Source organism: Nicotiana tomentosiformis, chromosome 2 (assembly GCF_000390325.3).
Source record: "Nicotiana tomentosiformis chromosome 2, ASM39032v3, whole genome shotgun sequence".
NCBI lineage: Eukaryota > Viridiplantae > Streptophyta > Magnoliopsida > Solanales > Solanaceae > Nicotiana > Nicotiana tomentosiformis.
Genome location: NC_090813.1, coordinates 49,324,644 through 49,337,582, shown reverse-complemented (window position 1 = coordinate 49,337,582; position 12,939 = coordinate 49,324,644). Strand labels below are relative to the sequence as shown.

Below are 12,939 nucleotides of genomic sequence, written 5' to 3'. Positions count from 1 at the left end.
ATTTAAATAATGAAATAATGATCTAAGCTAAGATTGAAAAATCGCTCCAAAAAGTCAACCCGGGCCCGCGTCTCGGAACCCAACCAAAATTATAAAAACCAAACATCCATTCGATATCGAGTTCAACCATACTAAAATTATCAAATTCCGATACCAATTCGTCGCTCAAATCATCATTTTACATTTTGAAAGTTTTCTCCAAAAATCCCCATTTTTCTTCAACTCAAATCACTAATTATAAGATAAAAATAAAGATAGAATCATGAAATGTGATAAATTCCGGGTGAAGAACACTAATCCCACTGATTTTCTTGAAAAACTCGCGAAATATCTCCAAAAACCGAGGTCGCCAAACCCTCGACTTATATGATTCTGCCCAGGACTTCCGTATTTGCGGACATAGGAGCGCATCCGCGCTCCCGCATTTGCAAGAAAAACACCGCACCTGCGATCTTCACTTGAAAGCCTAGAACTCACACCTGCGACCCCAATAATCATATATGTGATAGCGCAGAAGCATGACAAACACCGCAGAAGCGGACGACCACCGAGAACACAGATAGCGCGTCTACGATCAACCTTCTGCAGATGCGATCTCGCACCTGCGCTCCCCTATCCATAGAAGCGGCACAACAGGACCCGTACCAAAGTCGCAGAAGCGACCATGAACCACACAGAAGAGGCTCTGCATCTGCAATCAAACCTCCGCAGATGCGGATACACCAGAACACTGCCTAACACCAACCTTAGCCAAAATTGCCAAAACGATCCGAACCTCATCTGAAACCCGTCCAAGCCACTCGGGACCCCGTCCGAATATACCATCAAGTTCCATAATACAGCGCGAACCTACTCAAAGCCTCAAATCACATCAAATAACGTCGAAACTACGAATCGCACCACAAATCAAACTCATGAACTTTTAAATCTTCCAACTTCTAGAACTCACGCTGAAACCTATCAAATCAACCCGGAATGATGTCAAATTTTGCATGCAAGTCCCAAATGAGATAACAGGTCTAATCCAACTCTCAGAATCACATTCCGACCCCAATATCACCAAAGTCAACTCCCGGTCAAACCTCTCAATCTTCCAAAACTCAACTTTCCAAATTTCGCCGATACCCTACGGACCTCCGAATCCAAATCTGGGCACACGCCTAAGTTAGAAATCACCATATGAAGCTATTGAAACCATCAAAACCCCATTACGAAGTTGTTTACACAAAGGTCAAAATTCCGGTCAACTCATATTGCTTAAGCTTCTAAAACAAGAATCCTTCTTCCAAATTGACTCCGAATCATCTGATAACTGAACTTGGCCATGCACGCAAGTCATAACAAAATATACGAAGCTTCTTGAGACCTTATGCTGAAGAACGAGACTTTAATTCTCCAAATGACCGGCCATGTCGTTACATCCTCCCCCTCTTAAACAAATTTTCGTCCTCGAACGTGCCAAGAATCGTCCCGAAGTCATCAAATCACTGAATGCATTCATCTTACATACACCCGCGGGTGACCCCACGTCACCCCAATCCACATAAGCGTGATGACACCATCTCAACTGTAATATTTCCCTTCCACCAATACCAATAAGCCTTAAAGCCAAATGTTTCACCAAATGTTCGTCTCCAAAAGACTCGATTCCTACATCCACACCCATATCAGTCTCAACCAGCTGCAACAACGTATGCCTACACCTACAAGGTACAACCATGCGATGTGACACATCACACATATGATCATAACAATATCTCTGATCACAATAGCTTCCCGTAATCAAATCCAGCACCGACAATTTGCCTCATATTCGTTAGAACTCTGCTCAAACCTTCACAACACTAACAATGATGCAATAAACATGAAGACCTCATAACCATTCACCTGAACCAACAAGTCACAACTAACACTACCGGGGCACACACCTCGCATGCTAAAACTCAATAAGCATAACACGAAAATGAATGGATATGTAAGGAGAAACACATAAGAGAACTATCAAACAAGCCCGACAGGCACAACCCCCTATCAGTACCATTCTACAAATCAACTCTGCAATGAAGAATCAAAACATTCAAAAAATGACAAGGATCTCATCCTCATATACTTCCACCGCTGCACGCAGCCCGGTTCAAACACATCAAATCACATGAATCCGCGAGGGCCTCACCCTTAACTCTGAATCACAAGTAGAATACACATCATGCCAACTGAAGCCTTCCACTAATTCATTTCCTCTAACAAAATCACAATACGTACTAAACTCTCACATTAGTAGAGCATCTAAATCACAAGTCGTAACCCATCACCCAGAATTCACATCAAACTACCGAAATGAGAAATAGAAAGTCACTCCTAGTCTTATAACTCATAATAATGAATAAAAACAAACGATAAACACGGGCTACCACTATAGAATCTCCCAACAAGGGTATACACACAAACAGAGTAATAATCATGAAACTCACCCATAGGTGAAGCAAATAAAGGGGGGGACTCACCCCGATAAGCAGAACCGAAACACAATACAAATGAGGCTCCTCTATAACAAATCAAAACCATACATGTACGACATCGTCTGGTGCAGCGGCCTCAGACCTACTGTATGAAACACATCAATAGGTCGAACCTCCCCCTCTTGGGCGCCCTCTACTCGCCTGAATACCCCGCTATGACATATCTATCTGGAGTCTGGGACAATCTCTCACCATGTGGATGGTATCTCCACACTCTAAGCAACCTCTCTTTTAATGTGGCTGTGGAAAGTGTGCGGTATGGGTACTCTGAGACCCATAAATGCCTGAAATACCGTGTGAAGCCTGAAGTACAAACTGAACTGGCTAACCCACAAACCCTCTACCATGCCATACCATGCCTCCAAAATAAGGACCAGCAGATCTCTCCGGTCTGTGATGCCTCTTAGCCTCCTTGTCCTCTCTCTCCTGACCTCGCCTGCCCTCTCTCTCCTAGACCCACTTGTCCCCTCTCTCCTGGTCCCACACACCCTCCAATCTCCTAGAGATCCCCACTACCTGTTGGTACGGAATATCCATCTCCAACTCTCGGGCCATGCTAAATCTGATACTAGGGTTGAGCCCCTTAATAAATTGACGAACCTGCTCTCAAACAGTAGCAACCAAGGCTAGTGCATGCCTAGCCATATCACTGAACTGGACCGCATACTCTAACACGGTCATAGAACACCCATTTGATATCAAGTTCAACTATACTAAAATTATCAAATTTTGATACCAATTCGTCCCTCAAATCATCATTTTACATTTTGAAAGTTTTCTTCACAAATCCCCATTTTTCCTCAACTCAAATCACTATTATAAGATAAAAATAAAGATAGATTCATGAAATGTGATACATTCCGGGTGAAGAACACTTATCCCACTGATTTTCTGGAAAAACTCGCGAAACATCTCCCAAAACCGAGGTGTACAACTCAAAATATGAAAAAATGGCCAAACCCTCGACTTATATTATTCTGCCCAAGACTTCCGCATTTGCGGACATAGGAATGCATCTGCGCTCCTGCATTTGTGAGAAAAATACCACACCTACTATCTTCACTTGAAAGCCCAGAACTTGCACCTGCGACCCCAATAATCCCATCTGCGATAGTGTAGAAGCGTGACAAACACCGCAGAAGCGGACGATCACCTAGAACGCAGATAGCGCATTTGCGATCAACCTTCCACAGATTCGATCTTGCACCTGCGCTCTTTCTTCCAAATTGACTTCGAATCATCCGATAACTGAAATTGACTACGCACACAAGTCATAACATAATACACGAAGCTGCTCGAGACCTTATGCCGCCGAACAGAACTTTAATTCTTAAAACGACCGGTCGGGTCGTTACAAACGAATTAGGCAACCTAAATTAATGAGGCTACTAAACGAATTAGGCAATTAATTTTTTTGTTACTAATTAGGCAATTATTATTAATTTTGCTTCTCCGTCTAACTAAAGTAAACAACTAAAATAACGTACCTGCAAGAGTATGAAGCAAGATGAACAAATAATCGAAATTGACAGCCCAATATCTTTGGAATATGAAAATTAGAAATCAATACTCTTGCATTGTTTAGCCTACTTACTGCATTGTTGGTCATCACTTCTTTGAATCCTCGGTGAGCCATAGTCTGATGCGTTCTCCCGGATTCTTTTGAAAGTTCACTATATGTTTACCCATATCTTGTATTATGTCATGCATTTGAATATAATCATTTTCAGAGATGGACACAAGAGATTTGTCAATTAAGACACACAATTTGTATTCAGATCCAGAATGAAAACTCTCAAGAATTTGCATGGCGTAACCTTTATGTTTTCCTCACAAGAAGCATGCTATATCTAGAAACATCTCTTACTGGATAGGCTCTAATCCATCATAACTAATTTTGAGCTTTTCAACAGTTTTCGAATTAGAATTAATTTCCATTTGCTCTATTGCACTTTTCCATTCAGTTAAGCCTAGGTTATGTAGCAAAGAACCCTACACTTTGAGGGAAAAAGGAAGGCCTTTTTCATAATTTACTACCTTCAATGAAAGCTCCTTAAAACACTCATCTGGAACCTCTTTTTTGAAAGCATGTTGATAAAACAATTGAATCGATTCATGATGAGATAGTGCAGTCACTTCATATATTGCATCATTCTTCCCTATCAAATGCTTGTCTCTAGTTATTACAACAACCCTACTGCCATTATAAAACAACCAATATCACCTGCTAAATACTCTAAATGATCTTTATGATCTATATCATCAAGCACAATTAGCACCTTCTTAGAGCAAACTCTGTCTGGAATCATCCACTTCCCATCAAGCTTATTATTGACGTAATCATCTTTTCTTCTTAACAATTCAGAGAAAATGGTGTTTTGCAAAGAGTTCATTTTTTCATTTTCTTTAATATCCGCAAGGAAACAAGCAGCTTCAAATTGATGAGATAAAGTGTCATAAATGGCTATTGCTATTGTCGTCTTCCCTACACCGCCCATGCCCCAGATCCCCAATATGATCCGAACATCATTGATTTCTACCTTAAGGTGGGACTTTAATTTCTCCAAATGAGTATCTATTCCCACAACATCTCGCAAAGAATACAAAGTAGCACTATTGCACAATTTGGAAATTTGGTCGACAATCTGCTAAATATTCTCTACTTCAATCGTACGAAAATAAGAAGATTAATTGTGGATAAATGTAAGAAAGTCAAGTATTAGTAAGAATTTTATATTTATTATTTTTTATTACATAGAGGTAGGGAAAAGGGAGAGAAGATTTCTAGGTAAGGAATCGAACTCTCATCAACTAGGTAAATAGGCAATAAATTGAGCTACTAAATATTGTTAATTTGCATTTAAGATGATTAAAAGACTACTCACATAAAACAAACGCTTAAAGGAGCAATCAAAATATTAAGAATTTTTTATTTATTCTGTCTAATTATATTGATAGGAACAATACCTTGTTACTGATAGAAACATATATAACAACCATCGTTCCTTTTTTAGGAAAAAATAAAATAAAATATTTTTAACGTCTAAATGGCAATCACTGAAATTAGATTGTGTAAGCAGTATTCCTAGAAAAATAAATTGATTAAGTTTCCACCGTTTAATCTTTATTTTGTAAATATGATAAATTTATTTAGTGTCTATTCTGTTTAGGTATAAATTCTTTTTTCTATAGTAGAATATGTAGTCTTCACATAAGCAACCACATTTGAATAAAAATTATTCCTTTTAAGCTCCTCACTTTTCTCCTATGGTAACTCGAACCCGCAACCCAAGGGTTTGGAGTTGGAGGTGCTTAGCACTTGAGCAACCCTCTCTTTGTGGTATTCCATTTTTTTTATTATAAGAAATTACTATGTGTTTTTAACTCACCCGTCACGGACATCATATCCTTTTAGATTTGCGGAAGCATTTAGAGCATTCCTCTATTTTTGGAGCTTTTGCATTCCTTCATCATCATCCTTATAACTTGTTCCATGTTTGTCAAAAGCTTCAGCAAAGCTCTCCCTCTGTTTCCGAACATGTGATGGATCCACATCATAGAAGACTGGTATGACAGTTTATCCGCATTGATCCTTGTATTCCATGATCTTCACTAACTCATCTAAGAACCACCTCGATGTTGCATAATTCTTTGAGAAAGGGACGAGGGCAACTTGATACTGTTCGATAGCTTTCAAGAGTTCATCTGATATTGATGCGCCATGATTTAGCCTTTTATCATCTTGAAACGTGAATATTCCACTGTTTTTCAAGCCTTTGAAGAGGTGACCTGTAAATGTTCTTCGAGTATCTTCACCTCTAAAACTTAGAAAGACTTTGTAGTTCCATCGAGGAAATTGTGAAGTACTCGCAGAAGCAGAAGATGATGCCATTGATTCAGTAAATTATCTGAAAAGAAAAAAACCTATATGTGGAGAAATTGTAGTTGTGGTAAGAGGTCAACCGATGATAATAGGAGAGAAAGAAATAAACAACTGGCTACTCGCACTTCAAATAAGAAAAGTTTGTATGAGATGGGCTCTACTCCATAGAATTATTGTTACTATTCGGTTTTCTTTGAACTTTAATAGAAGGAAGTAGGAAATTCCTTCAAAGACCACCCCTTGTATCAATACTGCACTGTATATACACAATGGACAACTAAAAGTACAAGTGGATGAAGCTACAAAGAAAGAGTCTATCTATCCCAATTGAATTGAATTATTGCTCCAAATCACAAATATAGCTTTTTCCCTTAACAATTCTAAGAGAAGAATATTTTTCAGAGAATGTATTCTACCTTTGTTTTCTTTAATATCCTTAAGGAAACAAGCACCATCAAATTGATAGGAATTATCCCTTCTTACTAAGAGAGTATCGAGTGGATGCATTGAATTGAATTATTTCTCCAAAGCACAAACACAAAGGTCCCTCTCTCTCTTCTCTGCCAAAGAAAAATGTCACGACCCAATTTAGCCTATAGGTCGTAATGGTGTCAAACGTTGCCGTTAAGCAAGCCAACGGTGAACTAACTACGTAATTACTCTTTTTAATAAGTTTTCAAGTAATTAAATTCTATTTATTAAGAAATTAAGATGTAAAAAATTTGATTGATAAAACGAAGGCAACTGAGTGCAATCATAGTGATATAAATACTCCAAAACCATAAAGTCTACTAGTATGTGTGCCAAGACCTGGTGTCACAAGTGTATGAGCAACTAGTAGAATATACAAAATTCTAACTAGTATCTGAAATAAAAGTAGATAGAAAATAATTATAAAAGAGAGACTCTAGGTGCTGCAGAACGGCTCACGAAGCAGCTCACCACTAGGCCTCAGGGTAACGGGGGTGCAAGCCGGTATGACAGTCAGATGCACCTGCCTCATATCCTGTACGGATATTGCAGAAGTGTAGTGTGAGTACATAAACAACATGTACCCAGTAAGTATCTAGTCTAACCTCGAAAAAGTAGTGATGAGGGGTCGATATTGACACTTACTATGGGCTAACAATAAAAATACAGAAAATCTAAATAAGCATGAGTTATGTAAATAATAATATTAACTCAATAACAAAAAGGAAATAAATAATTCTTTCACAAATGGTAAATCCCAAATCAATTTTTGTCTTATATAATTTTAATCTCTCAAGCCATGAAATAATATCAAATATAATTAAACTTTGTGTATTATCACGCATGATTATGCTGAAATCGTATGGTCCGATCCAGAATAATGTGTACACTGCCGAGGGTCGAGCGGCACGAACTATAGATGTATCTTTTCTACTTCCGAGGCATTTGTCCCGCTTCACAAGAAGAGAAGATACTTTATAAACATTCGGTTTAAAAAGCTGTTACAAAGCTAATACACAAAGGAGGACAATTTCTATTAACGGTAAATATCCTGCCAAAATAGAAGTAAGTGGAAGTCAGTCTTTTACAATTCCTCTATCAAGTTCCAATATAATTTAGGCACTTTAATTAACAAATAAGGTGCAAACATTACAAGTATCTCATGATTCGGGTCCTAAACTACCCGGACATAAACATAATTAGTAGCTACGCACGGACTCTCGTCACCTCGTGCGTACATAGCCCCTACAATTAGGAGCAATTATTAATTTAAATCACCTATGGGGTAAATTCCCTCCTATAAAGTTAGGCAAGAGACTTACCTTATCTCAAAGCTCGCTTTCCAACCTCAAGTTCACTCTAAAGCCTCAACTCGGTGCCGAACAATCCGAAACTAGTCAAATATTGTATAAATTAATCAATACATGTTCAAAAGTTGATATTTTAACTATTAGAGTGATTACCCAACTCCAATTGAAAGATTCCTAAAATTCATCGTCGGACCCACGTGCCCGGATTCCTAAAGTTTTTGAAGATAATTGTTACCCATAATCTTACGAACTCAAATATATAATTTTCATCTTATTCCATAATCATTTTTGTGGTTAAATTCCATTTTTCTCAAAACCTGGGATTCTTATCTAATCCCATAATTCCCATAATTTTACATATTAAAATCTACCTATAATCTATGTATTTAACTTACATTGAATAGAAATTACTTACCTCAAATATCTAGGTGAAAACGTGTCTCTAAGAAGCTCCGAAATTGCCCAAGAAGTGAAATAAATGAGTCAAAAATGGTCCAAGTACCTTATTAAATGAACCTCACTGCCTTCAGGACTTTCACTTCTGCGGCTCCATGGTCGCATATGTGGCTCCGCTTCTGCGGCTCCATGGCGGCATTTGCGGCTCCACTACTACGGCTCCATGGCTGCATCTGCGGCTCCGCTTCTGCGAATGAATCCTTGCATATGTGGACTATGCCCAAGTCAGCCCCTCCTGCGTGCGAAGTCTTGCTTCTGCGAGCTCGCACATCTGACTGGCCCTCCGCAGGTGTGATTGCACCAGAAGCTTGATGCTTTAGCTATTCATCCAAGGCCAAACGACTTCCATGCATCGTCCGAATGGCATCCGGGGGCCCCGAGGACCCGTCCAAACATACCAACAAGTTTGAAATTATAAAATAGACTTGCTTGAACCCTCGGGATACGGAAAACAACACCAAAACTAAGAATCACACCCCAACCCAAATCGAATCAACTTATGAATTTCAAGTTCTTCCAACTTCCCTCGAACGCGCCGAATCATACCTAAACTACTCGGAATGGCATTAAATTTTGCGTGTAAGTCTTAAATCACTATACAGAACTATTCCCAGGCTCAAAATCCCAAACGGACCTCGATAACACCAAAACTTACTCCAACCCAAATTTAAAGAACTTTTAAACCTTCAATAAGCCAACTTTCAACTTTAGGCACTGAAATGCTCCCGGGTCATCCAAAACCCTATCCGAACACACGCCCAAGTCCAAAATCATCATACGAACCTATTGGGGCCATCAAATCCCGATTCTGAGGTCGTTTACTAGAAATGTTGACCAATGTTAAAGCCAATACTAAGGAACCAAGTGTTCTGATTGCAACTAGAACGGGTCTAAAATCATACCAGGAGTGCTGAATAGGTATGGATATTTGCTCCGCATGTCCTCCTCAGCCTCCCAAGTCGCCTCCTTGACTGGTTGGCCCCTCTACTGAACCTTTACCGTAGAAATCTTCTTGGACCTCAACTAGCGAGCCTACCTGTCAACACATGCGACTTTTCAGCATGATACTTCCGGAGCATAGACACGTGGAAAACCAGTTGAACTCCCGATAGACTGGGAGGCAAAGCAAGCTCATAAGCAACCTCCCCAACTCGCCTCAACACCTCAAATGGACCTATAAACCTTGGGCTCAACTTGCCCTTCTTTCCGAACCTCGTGATTCCCTTCATCGGTGATACCTTCAAGGGAACCTTCTCGCCCACCATGAATGATAAATCACACACCTTCTAATCCGCGTAACTCTTATGTCTGGACTGTGTTGTGCGAAGTCCCTCCTGAATCAACTTTACCTTTTTCAAGGCATCCTTTAATAAATCAGTACCATATAACTTAGCCTCGCCGGGCTCAAACCATCCGATGGGCGAACGACATCGCCGACCATATAAAGCCTCAAATGGAGCCATCTCGATGCTGTACTGATAATTGTTGTTGTAAGAGAACTCGGCCAAAGGCAAGAATCGATCCCACTGGTCTCTGAAGTCAATCACACATGCTCTGAGCATATCCTCCAAGATCTGAACTGTCTGCTCCGACTGCCCATCGGTCTACGGATGAAAGGCTATGCTGAGCTCTACCCAGGTCCCTAACTCACTTTGTACTGCCCTCCAGAAATGCGAAGTATACTGAGGGCCTCTATCTGTTATGATGGAGACAAGCACACCATGCAACCGAACAATCTCTTGAATGTAATCTGGGCCAACCTCTCTAAAGAATATGTGGCCATAACCGGAATGAAGTGTGCCAACTTGGTCAACCTATCGACAATGACCCAAACTACATTAAACTTCCGCAAGGTCCGCGGCAATCCTACTATGAAATCCATAGTAATGTGCTCCCATTTCCACTCAGGTATAGTCATCTACTGGAGTAGGTCACTTGGCCTCTGATGCTCATACTTAACCTGCTGGCAATTTAGGAACCTCGCCACATATATCCTTCTTCATCTGCCACCACCAATAATAGTGCCTCAGGTCGCGATACATCTTTGTAGCGCCTGGATGAATATAATACCGAGAATTGTGTGCCTCCTCTAAGATCTTCTCCCTCAAGCCATCAACATTAGGAACACACATACAACCCTGGAGTCGCAGAACACCATCCTCACAGACAGTAACCTCCTTGGCACCACCCTACAGTACCGTCTCTCTGAGAACCAGCAAGTGCGGATCATCAAACTGACGAGCCTTGATATGTTCAAATAGTGAAGACCGGGCGACGACGCATGCAAGAACTCGGCTGGGCTCTGAAATATCCAACCTCACAAGTCTGTTAGCCAAGGACTGAATGTCCAAAGCTAGTGGCCTCTCTTATGCTTAAATGAATGCCAAACTACCCATACTCTTCGCCTTTCTGCTCAAGGCATCCGCAACTACATTAGCGTTTCTCAGATGATAAAGGATGGTAATATCATAATATTTTAGTAACTCAAACCACCTGCACTGCCTCAAATTGAGATCCCTCTACTTGAACAAATGATGCAAGCTGCGATGAAAAGTGTAAAACTCACAAGACACCCCATAAATATAATGCCTCCAGATTTTAAGAGCATGAACAATCGCGGCCAACTCCAAATTGTGTACATGGTAATTCTTCTTGTGGGGCTTCAGTTGTCGTGAAGCATATGCGATAACTCGTGCCTCCTGCATCAATACCCAACCCAAACCAATGCGTGAAGCATCACAATATAGAGTATACATCCCTATAATGGAAGGCAACACTAACACTGGTGCTGAAGTCAATGCGGTCTTGAGCTTCTGAAAGCTCGCTTCACAATCATCGGACCATTGGAACGGAGCACCCTTCTGGGTCAATCTAGTCAAAGGTGCTGCAATAGATAAAAAAACCCTCTATAAACTAGCAATAATAACTTTCTAACCCTAAGAAGCTCCTGATCTCAATCGTTGTGGTAGGACGAGGCCAACTCTGAACTGCCTCAATCTTCATGGGATCTACCTTAATCCCCTCGACTGATACAACATGTACCAAGAATGCCATAGAATCCAACCAAAACTCACACTTGGAGAATTTAGAATATAGCTTTTGTTCTCGCAAGGTCTGAAGCACCACTCTCAAATGTTGTTCGTGCTCCTCTATGCTACGCGAGTAGATCAAAATGTCATCAATGAAGACAATGACAAATGAATCAATATACGGCCTGAACACCCAGTTCATAAAATCCATAAATGTCGTCGGGCGTTAGTCAAACCAAAGGACATCACTAGAAACTCATAATGACCATATCTAGTCCAAAAAGCCGTCTTCGGAACATCCGAATCCCGAATCTTTAACTGAAGGTACCCCGATCTCAAGTTGATCTTAGATAACACAATGGAACCCTGCAACTGGTCAAACAAATCATCAATACGCGATAACGGGTACTTGTTCTTAATCGTAACTTTATTTAACTGGCGGTAATTAATACACATCTACATAGTCCCATCTTTCTTATTCATAAATAACACCGGTTCACCCCAAGGTGATACACTCGGTCTGACGAACCCCTTTGCTAGCAACTACTCAAGCTAGTCCTTCAACTCTTTTGGAGACATGCGATACGGTAGAATAGAGATAGGCTGGGTACCTATAGCCAAATCAATATAGAAAATATCACGATCTGGTGGCATGCCTGGAAGATCAGAAGGAAACACATCAGAGAACTCCCGGACCAGGGGCATTGAATCAATCGTCGGGGTCTCTATAGTAGTATCTCGAATATAAGCTAGATAAGCCAAACACCCCTTCTCGTCCATGTATCGAGCCTTCATAAAAGAGATAACCCGACTAGATGCACTGACAGACGAACCCCTCCACTCTAATCTAGGCAACTCTATCATTGCCAAGGTAACCGTCTTGGCATGGCAATCAAGGATAGCATGATATAAAGATAATCAGTCCATGCCTAGGATGATCTCAAAGTCGGTCATATCGTGCAACAGAAGATTCGTTCTAGTCTCATAACCACAGAATGTAACAATGCAGGACCGATAGATTCGATCCACAATAACAGAATCACTTACCGACGTGGACACATAAACAGGAATACCCAAGGACTCACGAGGAACACCCAAGAAATGAGCATATAGAGATGAAACATATGAATATGTAGACCCTGGATCAAATAATACCGAAGCATCCCTACCGCAGAAGGAAATAATACCTGCGATCACGGCATCTTAGGCCACTGCATCTGCTCTAGCTGGAAAAGCATAGAACCTAGCTGGAGCGCCACCTGCCTGGCCTT

General features: G+C 40.6%; 1 pseudogene; it reads right to left on the bottom strand.

The window, feature by feature from the left end:
• Nucleotides 1-4,127: 4,127 nt before the first annotated feature.
• LOC108942848 (TMV resistance protein N-like) lies at nt 4,128-6,577 on the bottom strand (annotated as a pseudogene).
• Nucleotides 6,578-12,939: the final 6,362 nt, after the last annotated feature.